Raw genomic sequence first — 13,885 nt, forward strand, 5'->3', positions numbered from 1 at the left:
TAGGTTTAGGTTTCATTTTCTTTTTTTATTATTTGGAGTACACAGACTTTGCTCCACTTTTTATTTATAGTTGTGTTTTATATCAGGTTTTTTGTAGGTTTAATTTTGTTTTCGGATCATGGACCCTTCAAACTTTCATTGTGAATAGTTCTGGACATCTACATACTTTCTTTTTTACGTCATCCCATAGAGTAATGGTTATTTATGCTTTTCAGTTTTGGATTTTTTCTATGGACTTTGGCGATGGACCACTTTTAACTTTCATGTCTTGGATTTAAATTTTTGCTTGGATTTTACTTTCTTTTTCATATTGCATTAATTATTTCTTCATTTGCATGTGTGGTTTTCATTTTGTCATTTTGTTTTCTTTTTAATACATTTCATGAATCTTTTGTTTTCTTTTTTATACATTTCATGAATCTTCATTATTGGTGTTGTGTACTCTCATTGATTTCATGCATGTCTCTATGAGCATTGGCTCAGTCATGTGTTGCCACTGTGTTGCTCTGTAGGACATTTATTCATGGGCATGCTGGTTCTTTTCAGACTCTCATGGCATGGGTAATTTATTTGGGAGTGGGTGCAGTGGATTGTTGCGTGTTTGTACTGGGGAGTGGGGGGATGGCATTTGGGTTGGCATTAGGGCCATGGGTCTGTATTGTTTATGATGTGTTGTTTGGGGGGACATGAGTCGGGGCCTGCTGGCAGGTGCCTGTCACTGGTGGGGGGGCATGAGTCGGGGCCTGCTGGCAGGTTGCCTTCAATTGGGGTGAGGTGAAGGGACATGTTGGGGCCTGCTGGCAGGTGCCCATCACTGGTGGGGGGGACATGAATCAGGGCCTTCTGGCAGGTTGCTGTCAATGGAGGTCGGGTGGAGGGACATGAGCCGGGGCCTGCTGGCAGGTGCCCGCCACTGGTGAGGGGACATGAGTCGGGGCCTGCTGGCAGGTGCCCGTCACTGGTGGGGGGAACTTGTGTTGGAGCTCACAAGTGCATGGTGCCATGTGGGCTACCTGCAGGGCATGGTCAGGGGTTACAGGATTCCTCCTGTGGTGTGGGCTGCCTGCAGGGCATGGTCAGGGGTGATGAGCTAGCAGCAGGGCATGGTCAGGGGTGTAGGGGGCCCCTGTGGTGTGGGCTGCCTACACGGCATGCACAGGGGTATAGGGTGTCCCCTGTGGTGTGGGCCGGCTACAGGGCATGGTCAGGGTGGATGGGCTGCCTGTGGGGCATGGTAGAGGGTTGCAGGGGTCCCTCCTGTGGTGTGGGTTGCCTGCAGGGCATGAGAAGGGTGATGGACTGGCTGCAGGTCATGGTCAGGGTTGTTGTGGGGGCCCCTGTGGTGTTGGTTGCCTGCGGGGCATGACCAGGAGTGTAGGGGGGGCCTGAGGTGTGGGCTGCCTGTGGGGCATGGGTAGGGGGGAGGGCACACCCGGGAGGGCACACACTGCCAAATCACGTGTAATTCTAACTCGCATACCCCCGAATACACGTACCCCGCTCCCACCAGCGAAATCACATGTAAAGCACACTTGCATACCCCAGAATACACGTACCCTGCTCACACCAGCAAATTTGCGTGGAAAGCTCACTCGCGTAGCCCGGAATACACATACCCTGCTTGCGCGAGCAAATTCACATAGAAAGCTCGCTCGCTTACCCCGGAATTCACATACCCCGCTCGTGCCAGTGAATTTGCGTGGAAGCTCACTCGCGTGCCCCCCGATTTCTGCAGCAGTGTGGTGAGGAGCCACATGCACCCCCTGCAGCCAGCCCACACCACAGGGGTCCACCATATACCCCTGACATGCCTAGCAGGCAGCCCATCCACCCTCCCCATGGCCCGCAGGCAGCCCATCCACCCTCCCCATGCCCTGCAGGCAGCCCGTCCACCCTCCCCATGCCTCGCAGCCAGCCCATCCACCCTCCCCATGACCCACAGGCAGCCCATCCACGCCGACGATGACCTGCAGGCAGCCCATCCACCCTGACCATGCCCCACAGGCAGCCCACACCACAGGGGACACCCCTACAACCCCTGGCCATGCCCCACAGCCAGCCCACAGCACATGGGGGAATTTTTCAATGCTATTTGCATGGCACGAGTGGGATACACGTATTTTGAGGGGTGCACAGGGAGTTTTACACACGATTGGGCAGGCACAAGAGGGGTATGTGTATTCAGAGGGGTGCACGGGGAGTTTTACATCCAATTGGGCTGGTGCAAGTGGGATACGCATATTCGTAGGGGTGCGCGAGGAGTTTACATGCGATTGGGCTGGTGCGAGTGGGGTACGCATATTCTGAGGGGTGCGCGGGGAATTTTACACACGATTGGGCTGGCGCGAGTGGGGTACTAGTATTCTGAGGGGTGCACGGGGAGTTTTACACGTGATTGGGCTTGCGCGAGCGGTGTATGCATATTCCTAGAGGTGCACGCAGAGTTTTACACGCGATTGGGTTGTCGTGTGAGGACTGAGTGGCGTTTGTAGTGCGATTTAGTTGTTGGGGGGCTGTATGCTCGTCCACTGGCCTTTGCGCCATGTAGGGGATTTGTGCAGATGTTTTAGCGCACAGGGCGGCGTTGGGGGCGTAACTGGCGCTGCTGTAGGGTTGCTGCGCCATGCTGTGCCACAGCTGATTATGGATGTTTAAATCCATGACTGCTCAGTGCGTCAAAATGGGTTTTGCTGCACACGGCTGGCGCAATCTGGGGCATGCTCCCTTTGTGTGCCAGCCGCGTGCAACACTTCTGCGCTTGATTCCATGAATTACCCCCAAAGTGTCCATGGAAAACTAGAAATTGAAACATTCTGAGGCCTGGCAGGAAAGGAACACATGGAAAATGAAACTCTAGTTGCACAAAGTAAATTTAAAGGCAGAGCTCAGCGATCTTTCAGCAGCAAGCCAAAATGCCAAGCACTGCCATATTTCTGAATCTAAAATTCTCTTTGAAGCTCACAAAGCCAGAAAAGGGAACGAGCTTGAGCCGGACTAAAGTTTTATGAGGGGTGCAGTTGATCACTGTGGAAACTTGAAACCCAGGTGAAATCTTAAAAATACATGGAATTAAAACTGAATTCCGGGTAAGGGCCAGTATCTGACTGACAATTGACATGTGCCAGAGAATGACCAATGAGAGAGTGGGTGGAGTTGTCTTCCCCGGTTCAGATAAGATAAGCTGACCCATGTGCCAACTATTACATTTGAAAGGAGCTAATGACTACATAGCAGATTGTGACAACAAAGGAGAAGATGGCCTTATCTACTTGAGAACTAAAGTTATAATCTGAAATGTGGTGATAGCTTCCCAGAAAATATCACGAAGTGGAGATTCAGGGACATGATAGCTTGTTGAATTAGATAACTGCATAGAACATATCATGTTGCTAACTGTTATATTTTATGAATACATTACAGAAATCTTCCATTCAAACCTGCAACATTGGACAAGACACATTTCGTTAGGTCCGGCATGGTTAGACCAATTCAGATAAATTGGAAAATGCCATATAGTAGATTTTAGTTGTGACTGTAAAATTGCTCAGAAACATAATTCAATTGAATGGAGTCATAAGCTACCAAGAATGGAGCCTAGTAACTTAAAGGGACCAACCAGAGAAAAGGGGAGAATATTGGAGGTCCAATCCAAATCAAGAGCCAATATGCTGGCATCTGAAGATTTAGATAGTTTGTGGGTATGGTTTACATTTTATAAGGGTGTGCATAATGGGAAAAGAGAGAGCTGTCTGAAATCATCTGAGTGGGAACTGCTGGAAAATTGCTGGAGAACCACCATTGCCCGGGAGATGGATTAGACAAGCAGGAAGACTAACATCTGGAGGGTACCATAAGTGAACCTGGGGAGCCTGTCTAACCAAGTCCCTATGTTTCCTGTGAGTATCCAGAAGCCTTGATGACTTTCCTTGACCACAAAACCCAGAACTGTTCAATGTAAGAATACTTGTCCAACAAAACCAAGTCTTGTGGGGATCTGGTTGATTTAATACCTTGCCATTATTGATTGGGTGGGAATACTAAGTAGATCCTTAGCTTTTTTTACTAAATTATTATTTAAGTAACTCCCATATAGTTAAAGAACGCATGGTGAGCTCAGGGGTGTTTGACACCTCAGATATCTTGGAAGGAGCTGATTAAAGGTATATTGTTTTAAAATATGTAGGTATTATTGCTTACTCCAAAATTCCCTAAAGTAGAGGGGTGCATAATAAACAAAATGTCCTACTGCTCCCCATTCCCAAGACCCTGCCTTAAAGCAGAGGGTTTTATATGGTAAACTTAATATCTGGGTTTCTGCTGGGGCAGAAAAGTATCTTGCAAAATTAAATAAAGTGAAGTCCCTGATTTATTTAAAAGCATACCCTCTACAGAGAGTGCTAAAGTAACCCCTGATAGACGTTTTTTGACACTGCATAGCGCTGAAGGAAAAATGTTTTCATGTATATAAAAAGTGTTTTGTTCTTAAAGGTTTGTTGTGCTGCTGGCATTGTCAAGTACACAGGGAGTTCAGAATAAAGAGTGCTGTGTGTGTGAAACTTCTTTGACCAATAGAGAAGTGTGCATGTTATTTAAATCAAACTTCATGTAAAGTAAATTGACAACTGTATGCTACAGTCATGTTTCAAGGTTCTGCCTACATTTTTACATTAAGTGCACAGTGAATGAGCCCAACATTTGAAGTGCTTATTCAACCTGTGTGTCTTTTTACATGAGAGCAGGATTGAAAATACACATGTCGAGTTTTGAATATTTGTGAATTCTATTATAAAACATTGGATAGTTTTCAATGTATTTGTATTCAAGCGTTGTTATGGGCTGCGGAGTAAGGCTTGGTGTGATTTTGGCAAATATTAATTGTCCTATTTCCTAATAATTATATATTCTTTCTACACACTGGCCTGGTTCATGGCTTGTCTATTCCTAAAGGGTTAGGGACAGGGGTGGTGTTATATGGTTCACAGTCAGAGCTAGATGGAACCATATCCACAGGTATATGGATGTTGCACTTTGATTGGGGGGACACATTCTTAGCAATTACTTGTTGCCATATAATATACCCCACAGGTGATCAATCTTGCATTTAGCGGTAGTGTGAGTTGATATATTTTAAGGGATTTGCAAGTAGGTAGCTGACATATGTAGGCATATCCGATGGAATCAGAGAAGTGTTGCGGTAAAGGTGAGGTGCAGGGGCTAAGGTAGTAGGAGTTCTGCCATCTTAGATTTGAAGGCATTTTACAGGAGGCATTTTTTGAAAGTATGAGAAACAAGCTCAACTTGGAACTGCGGCCCTGTCCAGTTACTCCTGAGACAAGTCCCACCTCCTTCTCCAAGAAAGAATTTATGATGTCAACAGGGGTCAAGTCCTAAAAAAAGAAGTGGGGGGACTTATTAGCATAGTCAATGGGAAGTGACCTCCCTGGAAGTGACCTCACTGGAAGTTTTACAGGTGGTCATTGGAGCTCCAAGAGCTCTTCCTCTCTGAACTTGCAGTGCATGTCAAGCACCTTGGGACAATTTTGTTCAGATGAGGGCAGAATGCATGCTTCCTTTGACATGTGCTCGATCAGTTCGAAACACTGAGCACACCACCATCTGACCAGCAGAGACCAGGTGCCATGGAGAGTGTTCACAACTCCACTTTTACATTTGACAAAAGTGGAGCACATACCATTGATCCTGCCATTCTTCAGTGCCAAAGTGTTATGGCTTCATTCCTCTTAAACCTCATTACCTCCTATGAGCGTGGGTAGCCCAGTGTGTGTGGCTTTCCATATTATAGAAACCCATCTGTTAATTTGAGGCTGGTGGATCCTGTGTAGGCCATCTACAGATTCTGTGACCCTGGTTTTTTGATCTCTTTATTGTGTCTAACAAGTAATTGGGTCTATGGACACATGGCAACAGTTCCTAAAATGCCATCAGGGGGTCAATGTGCAATCAATGTCACATCTGCTCCTTACGGCATTTTGGGGAATGTACACTCCTACCCACCCCGCGGCGCCAACAAAACATTTGCGAAGTTGGCATCCATGGTCACCATAAGAAGTCCACAGAAAGCAATGGATAGGGCAAACAAGAATTATAATGTCTAGCCACACCTCTAGTGCAATTTCCACTCCATCAGTACCAGGGCCTCTTCTCCTGCAGACAGATTTTTTATTTAACATTTTAGGGTTTGTGTTTTTCACATTATGTAATACATTTCACAACTACATTGGGCGTGATTCACAGAGCGTTTTCCGATGGCATTGTTCCATTATAAAACACTTCTGTGAATCAGCCCTATTGTGTTTTTCCTATGCCATGCCAAATAAGTCATCGACACAGGAGCAACACTAAACATTATTTGTGTGTCCGAATTGTGCAAGATGGTTCACCCACTACCACTGATGCTGCCAGAACAAATGTGCACATGTTTCAAAAGGAGCTTTTACATGTAGAAATAAAGTTGTAACTGTAAAACAACATGCTTTTCCAGGGATACCTTCGCACTGCTGCCGTACAGAGTCCCACTCATAGCCGTCTGTGCATTGCTGTGTGCGGAAAACAGGGAAATAAAACTGCAAGAGACAGTAGCCAGAAATCGAATCATCTGCACACTCAGACCAAATGAAAGTGGCTCCACTACGGATCTCGGATCTCGTTCCACACGCAGTGTTGCCAACTACTTAGTAAAGAAAGTAGCTATTGGCTCTTCTAATAGTCGCCAGAAGTAGCTATATGACATCAATGCCTAATTTACTGTGGCCCCTCCCCTTTTAACCATTTAGTTTCGGTCCATACCCTTAACATACAGTTCACTTAGAGTGTTTATGGGGTTGGGCTGGCTACGTTAAAGAACAATAAAATTGTTATGATTAACAGTAAACACCTCCCTTTTTAAGTTCACAGTGTCTTTTTGCAGTGCTCCCGTTAGAAAACGGGCGAATGACCACACTTTTTTCAATTGGTTTGGAAACTTGCATAAATGATGCAAGTCTCCAAATCAATTGAAAAAAGTAGCTAGATTTCTCGCTAGCGCTTTTTTATCAAAAAGTCACTAGGGAGGCGTACTTTCTCGCTAAATATAGCAAGAAAGTCGCCAAGTTGGCAACACTGGCCACGCGCCACTGCACTCACTCAGTAGTCTTAACACATTTCATTGGCTGATTAACAGCCAATGAAATTAAAGAAAACTTTTGTTACTATGCAGATCCAGGCCTGGCCTGTCTGCTTTGAGACTGAGTTTGTCGTCACATATTTCATCATGTGCAGGGATGGTACAGTTGTGACGACCCCAGCCTGTCAACCTGGGGATCGTGGTTCTAGTCCCATGGACAGATCATTCATCTGCGTGTTCCCTCGACTTGATCCCTGGATATCAATGTCACAGGCAGCCACACTATGTCAATAACAGTTAATTTAGTCCAGTAACAGAGCTCTGAGGAACTGGGAAAGGAATGTTGGGGCCAGCGAAGAAGGAAAGGTATGTGCCTTTTGAAGGTTGAATTCATGTGAGCAGGGCATGGGGTTCTGTGATGCCAAGAGCTCTGTTGAAGAATTAGAGCAGTACTGCCCTCACCCGAAGAGCAGTTATCCTATTTGAACTGCAGGAGCTGCACTCTAGAGTCCAATAAATACCTGAAATTCAGACATATATGGGCCTCATTACGAGGTTGGCAGTACATATCGCCAGTAGCCGGCGGGTTGCCTCCAACCCCGTAACACTGTTTCTGCCACCTGACATCCCAGTGAAACCAGGATATCATAGGCGGCGGAACTGTTATTTCCCATTCCCACGGCGTCCTATAGGACACCGTGGGAATGGGAAACCTGAAGCACTGCCACTGTTAGTAACAGTGATGTTGCTTCAGTGAAATGTTTGCCATTAGAGGCGTGAACTTCCGGCATGTCAGGCCTGCCGGGAGTTCCATGCTCCTACCAGCATAGTTATAGTTTGGTGGTCCAGAAAAGGGTCCGGCACCTTTATTTTCAGACCTCCAAACTCGTAATGAGGGCCATTCATGGGCAACTGGTTTCCCAGAGAGATAAAGGGGAAGACGTGCTAGGACTGCACTGTGGTTTGGGATGGGGGGAGCAGAGGTGATGCCAATAAATGTATTTACAAGGTGAGGGAGCTGTGTGTGCGTGCCACAGTGTCTGGTATAATGAGAAGGATCATTGTAATATCTAAGCATAGTTGACTTTGCAATTCAAACTTTGATCAGGATCCGACGGTGGGGTGCACGCCACGTGATGGTCAAGATTATTTTACTCGTCAAATACATGTTATGGAAACAATGTATCTGTAAGTTATTTCAATCGGCACTTCACCTAAGTCTAAGATAATGCACAACTGAAATCCTTATTTATTTGTGTCTAAAAGTTATTTTATTCTGAACCATGTACCACTCATATCACACCCCTCTCCTGGAACCCCCTCTATCACACTGAACCAGGAATCAGGCTGGTTTGCAAAGTTAAAATATTTATTTATGTATTCACAATTTAATCATACTATGTTTCAATGGGTACACAATGATCACCAATGGGGTGATGTAATACTAAATAATCTCTTTAATACACAAGGAGGAATAGTGGGCAAAACAATTCAGCACAGAAATAATACTTGTGTGTGTGTTCAGATCAAATAGCAATGTGGTTACTATTTCCCCCTGCACACCCCTCGAGCCCCCAATAGGCAATGTAAAGAGATGAGACGAGAGAGCAGGTATTCAGAAATGGCAGAATTCAAACAAAATATCAATCCTAATTCCCCCCCAAGCAACACAAGAGAAAAACAGAATTGATTGGCAAGCGCCCAGAATGGTTTTAAAATTATCCTGAGAATGGAATGTGCAAAAACACTAAATATGGTTTAAATTGCTGAAATTGTTTAAATTATTATGGAAGCCACCTAAGATACAGACAAACACTAGCACTAGCAAAGATTTGATACTAAGAAGCAATGTGAAATCTTAAAACTGAGGTCGGAAGCAATCAAAAGCTGTTTTACACGTGTCAGAAATTCCCTAAACAAAAATTTACGGCAAACTTTTCTGGGCGCGATAATCGCGATTACGGGAGAACTATATAGATTTGGGATGCATTGTTAGATGCAAATTAATTTTGTTTCTAGCATGAAAACTGAAGAAGTTATTGATGATTTATAGAGGTTGTTGTTTCAAGATAGGCGCAAGAATGGGAAGCAGGAATGCTCTTTAAAATGAAGAAAAGGATTTCTTACAATAGAAGATGACTATGAATAAACGAATACCACACAGGAACACAGCCACTGGATCAGGGTGACAGCCTGCGGCGGAGGTCACCTACTTCAGATGAAAAATATCAGCGCAAAGATAGTTTTAACAATACTAGCACAGGAGAAAAATAGGAGGGATAGGATAGAGAGTTCAAGCAAATTAAAAGTACTCCTAACAATGCAGGTTCTGAAGACAAGATAGGATGGATTTAAGATAGGGATTGGCTATGGACTGTACATATGCTAGTGACACAGTTCTATCTATAGATACTCACTAGATGTTTTTACACGGAATCATCAGGATTCTGGTCAGGGATTCCGGTCAGGGATTCTGATCAGGGATTCTGGTCAGGGCGGACTGCTGGGAACACGGGACTGGTCTGGGTCTGCAATCAGCAAGGCGCTCTGGTCACTGCATGGCAGGACTGGACTGGATCTTCAATGCACTCTAGTCACAGGACGGCACAGGATGGACTGGATCTGTCCTTTTTGGTTCTAATGATAATTGTTTTCCGCAGGCAAGCAGTACAGCACAGCCCGGCTGTATTTTGATTCCCCTTAAGTTTCTGGGGTTCTGGAATTGTAAGGCCTAGCTGAATTTGGTTCAACTATGGAATGGGCCTTTCTGCTTTACCAAGTTTCTCGAGTATGGAGCAAGTAAGATGGATGATTCTGCTGCAGGGTTCTTCGCCAGCAATCGGTTAGTGGGTGAATCTGTGTGTTTCGCTGAGTCCTGTGGTGTCTTATGATAAAGGGGTGTGTTTGCTGGTTTATCCTAAGCTCGCCCCTAGTACAGGGATAGGTCAAGGTCTCCTCTCTGCCTTGATAGGAGGAGAAAAACAATGTGCCATCTTTATGGTTTGGGTTTACGAGGCCTAGAGTCCACCCCTAACCTCTTGAACACAAAATCTACTTTTGGTACAATACATATTTCCACATGTGCAATCTCTATAACAACCATATATACAAATTACATATGTTGTGTAGCAGATACTCCTCCAAACCACGTCGCTATAGGATCTTGTGTCTGCTTTTTACAGAATTTTGCACTTTTTATCCGGAACACAATGTCCAATTTAGGAGCAAATTTCTACAAATGTTGCAAATTGAAATTGGGCATAAGTGTATGCATTTTCATGCTTCTATCAAAAATACATTTTGTGTAATATCACATTTTCCGCTGTTTCTTCCCAGAACATGTCACAGAGTTCTGGTGCCTTTTAAAATGTGCAGCCAATATTTACATTAATAATGCTGTTATTTTTGTGTTTTTGACAATTTTACACAGTAAGTTATCAGTCTTTTTAAAATGTGTCTTTGGTCCTTGTTAAGCAACAAATGGTTGTTAGTCTCTGCCTTCTCCTGTCTCCCTGCAGTTCAGAAACAGTCTCCTCCCCGTTCATCCTGGGCCCAGGCCATTTTATGACCCTTCACACTTGGCAACTCCTGTAGCTGGAGGATGTCCATTGGCTCCTTCCCCCTGCAGAGAAAAAATCTCCTCCCCCCCTATAATCATCACTTAGGTGTGATTTCCTGGTGGAGGGAAGCAGAAGGGAGAGGCCCTGCCTCTGTGGGCGAAGCTGTCATACTGATTTGGTTGCTTTTAGTCAGGCTTAAATTCAATGTTATTCTGTTGCATTTTTCCTTTGCTTCAAACAACTTGTAATTTCAAACAAGCAGCTAGAATACTTATTCCAAATTCTAAACCATGGGATTTAAACAATTACAACATAGGTTACTCTCAGTAACAGGCCACTTAGTTTTCAATTATTTGATTTCAGTTTGTACAAGTGTTAAAGTTTATCATGCAGGCTTCTGACAGCTGTCATTGAGGCGGCCAATGGTACTGCGCCCAGATTTTGACAGATTCCACAGGCAGGCAACTTTTGCTGTGGATGTTTTTATGACAAATTCAGCTTTTCAGGACATTGTAAGCTCACCATGATTTCTTGAACTAAGTGAACACGAATATTGGATGTTTGAGGGTGTTTGATGCTTCAGGACCAGGAATAGATGTAGTGTGTAATTCTCCAGCTTTCTTTGAGGATACTCCCTGTCCATCCAGACTTGGAGGTAAAAAAAAGGACAAAGAAATAAACACGAATACAGCCTAAAAAAATCTAAAAATGTGAAAGCGAAGCAAAGCAACAATTACTGTGGTTATGGAAAATTTCTACAATCACTGGTAAAGTCTCCCAAACTCCCTTCTTGTGTTCTTTGTTGATGACCTCAGTTGGAGGAGGATGACGGGCCACCTAACAATATCACTCTTAATCGTACAAAGGAGTCCAAGAAGAAATTGAAAAAAAGACAAGAAAGCAACAAAGTCAACTCCGATACAAACTACATCAGATTCAGACACAATATACTTCCCTTTTTTGACTTGTGGCTGAAAACCATCTAAATCAAGTTCAGAGGAGGAAAGAGTTGAGGAAGTTGACTTAAGTTCTGACATACTCATGAATGTTTCTGTATATGACTTGTTGTGCCTGATAATAATCAAACATGTGTTTTCTTGCACCATCCTAGAATCGTGGATAATTTATCAGACAGTGCTTGTCCATTGCCCTCATCTTCTTCTTCTGCTGTTAGGATCGATCGAGGTGATCCCATACTTGCTAATCAAATTATGAAGGTTGTTTATAGGGCCCACCTGGACATTAACCTGAACGCAGATAATCCTGTATTTTTATTGGTAATGAATGCATTTTTAAATTTGACCAAATAACAACATTGAATAGGAGTAATATTCAGAAAATTCCCCATATGGTTCTTTGTTTACAAACTAGTATATCTGTAGCTATAGATTTGATTAATTTCGTGAACGACAACTGAGCCGCTTTGGTGATACTTAGCTTCAAAATATTTTTTGACATGATATTTAATGAATGTCATTTTTTAAAAAAATTGATACATTTTTGCCCACTGAAAGATTGCCACATTCCGTGAAGCATCAGAGAACTGACCATTCATTTGGAGCTTTGTTCTGTAACGACTTCTTGACCTTAAAATGCAGCAAAGATTCCTTGGGAAAAAGGAACATTCATCTTATTAAGGTATGCTACAAAAATTGCAGGCGCTTAGTGATTGGACATAGCTGCCTAACACTTTAATCTGCTCTGACACTTTTAAAATATTTTCTTGGAATCCCAGGGGTTTCACGCTTTTGCAGAACCTAGACACACAACATATATACCTTAGAGATTATCATATAATTATTTTGCTACAGGATTGGTTAAAGGATTCTTGTGTTTTTGATGGTTACTCAATCCGCCAGCAGCCAGCACTTAAATGCCCAAGCGGTAACACCATACTGTCGCTTGTTAGTCACCCGTAGTTATTAACTCCCTTTATCTGTACAAGTCCTCCATGGAAACTCCCCAAGTCATTTTTGAATTATTGATTGCTAGCTTGGGAAAAGCCTGGTGGGATAATCTCCTTATTACAAATCTGTACTTCAATCCAGCTTTCTCTGAGGGCAGGCAATTGCAGGAGATGCTAAACAATATTTTACTAAATTGGTGCAGTGATAATGGCAGGGAGAATATAATCATTGCAAGCGACTTCACCTCCACTTATGTTATAGGCCCGACCCTTTGGATAAGCATGGTAACATATTGCATGTCCCTTCTTTAATAGGGTATATCAACTTCCAAATTATGGAAGGCTGGAGCCTTATTGTTCTTCATGAAAATGTCCAGGGAGACATTACTTTCAAGAATACCCAGAAGTGAGGTGTCTCCTCCTCCATCATTGATTATGTTTGTGTTTCCAATCATCTTTTTCAAACTTGTGCCCATTTTGAGTTTATTGATACTAATAAAAGTAATCACTATGTCTTATATTGCTCTTTTCAGTCTAAGCAAAAGAGTTATAGGAAACCTACAGGGCTTTTGACATTGTGATCAGCCCTTGTAAGAATCTCTTGATTTGGGCTCCAAGGGAAATCTATACTTTTAATATGATAGTGCTTGAAATGCTTGTGTTCTTCTCTGGTGCCCGAAAAGCACATATCTTCTCCCATTCAGTGTTCTAATACATGCTTGCTGGTTCTGGGAACACTACTAAAATCCTATTCTTGCTCAGACTTAAAAACAAAACAAAATCTTAAGCATCCATGTGATTAAGAAAGAAAAAGAGAGAGCTTCCCACAGACTTGTGTTCTCTTAATTCTAATCATGATGGGTTTTTATATTTAAAAGTGAGGCAGGATTATATGAATTGTCTAAAAGCCCACAAATGTTTGATGCTGCAAATGGATAGTGAGCATATGCTTTCATTCTTGCTAAATAATGGACACATTAATTGTGGACTCTATTGAATGCTCACATCATTTCTTCAGTTAAACACTATTTCGGAATGTACCATCACAGCTTATTATGAAAAATGATATGCTGTAAAAAAGATTCAGAAACTTGTGAGGTCCTTACGCAAGATGCTACAAGATGGGATATACCCCTTTCATTGGATGTATTACTACCACTAATATGATAATGTAAGAACTCATGAGCAGCTAGTTCTGCTTATTTACCCAACCTTGTTTTAAACAATAATCCAGTTATGTGGGCAAACATTCAGTATGTTATATTTTCTTTGCCTTAGGGCATACAATAATTCATA

This window comes from Ambystoma mexicanum, chromosome 7q (assembly GCF_040938575.1).
Source record: "Ambystoma mexicanum isolate Mex_15411 chromosome 7q, UKY_AmexF1_1, whole genome shotgun sequence".
Lineage (NCBI taxonomy): Eukaryota > Metazoa > Chordata > Amphibia > Caudata > Ambystomatidae > Ambystoma > Ambystoma mexicanum.